At 45.8% G+C, this 1,390-nt stretch overlaps 1 pseudogene; it reads left to right on the top strand.

The window, feature by feature from the left end:
* Positions 1-403: 403 nt before the first annotated feature.
* Positions 404-832, top strand: LOC139278195 (small ribosomal subunit protein uS9-like; annotated as a pseudogene).
* Positions 833-1,390: the final 558 nt, after the last annotated feature.

The raw sequence follows: 1,390 nt of genomic DNA, 5'->3' as shown, positions 1-1,390 counted from the left end.
CAGATCTATGGCAAATGACACAAGCATAAGCGAATAATGTTAGCGCCCACCTCTGGATGCGGGATGAAGCATTGGTATTGATACCTTTGTTTTCAGAGAACAGTGAAATGAGCGGCTTGTGATCTGTCTCCAGTTCAAACTGAAGACCAAGCAGGTACTGATGCATCCTTTTAACCCCATACACACAGGCTCGTGCTTCTTTCTCTACCATGCTGTAGGCTCTTTCTGCTTTAGAAAAACTTGTTGAAGCATACGCGACTGGTTGAAGTTTACCCAACTCATTAGTTTGTTGGAGTACACAACCAATTCCATATGACGAAGCACCACAGGCCAATACTAAACGTTTACATGGGTCATAATGTACCAGCAGCTTGCTGCTGCTCGGCTTCGCAGAAGCAGGAAGATGCCCGCCAAAGGCCCTTTGCAATCCATCCAGGTTTTTGGGCGAAATAAAACAGCAACTGCTTTTGCCCACTGCAAAAGAGGAAATGGCCTTATCAAAGTAAATGGAAGGCCTCTGGAACAGATTGAGCCAAGAACTTTACACTACAAACTGTTGGAACCAGTTCTACTGTTGGGCAAAGAAAGATTTGCTGGAGTTGACATCAGAGTTCGTGTGAAGGGCGGTGGTCATGTAGCTCAAATCTATGCTATCCGTCAATCCATTGGTGGCATACTACCAGAAATATGCAGATGAAGCCTCCAAGAAGGAGATCAAGGACATCCTCATGCAGCATGACATACCTTGCTGGTTGCTGATCCTCGTCGTTGTGAGGCCAAGAAATTTGGTGGACCTGGTGCCCGTGCACGTTACCAGAAATCTTACCATTAAATTTTGCTTTTGATTGCAGCAAATAAATATGTTAGAGCAAAGCAGATTAGTGGCTTTCTCAGAAGCTCTGTCTTGAGACGTACCCTACACCCAGTTGTCGCCTTTTCTTCGCAGCATGTGCAGTGGTTCTAATAAAGTGTTCAATTTAGGTAGGAAGCTACCGAAGTAGTTGAGTAGACCCATGAACGAACGCAGGTCCGTCACATTCTGCGGCTTGAGCGCATTCTTGGTGGCCTTGGATTTCATGTCCGTGAGCCTGATGCCATCAGCAGCAATTTTCCTCTCCAGGAATTCGACCACTGGTGCCATGAAAATGCACTTCGCGCGTTTCAGTCTGAGTCCCACTTTGTCTAGATGATGTAGAACCTCTTCCAGGTTGTTCAGATGTTCCTCGGAGTCACCACCTGTGATCAGGATGTCATCTTTGAACACAACGGTTCTGGGAATGGACTTCAGTAGACTTTCCATGTTCCTCTGAAATATTGCTGCAGCCGAACGAATTCCAAAAGGGCATCTGTGATAAATAAACAGCCCTTTATGCGTGTTAATGCACGTAAG

Source organism: Pristiophorus japonicus, chromosome 13, assembly GCF_044704955.1.
Source record: "Pristiophorus japonicus isolate sPriJap1 chromosome 13, sPriJap1.hap1, whole genome shotgun sequence".
In the NCBI taxonomy this organism is placed as follows: domain Eukaryota; kingdom Metazoa; phylum Chordata; class Chondrichthyes; family Pristiophoridae; genus Pristiophorus; species Pristiophorus japonicus.
This window is presented reverse-complemented; position numbering and strand designations above follow the sequence as displayed.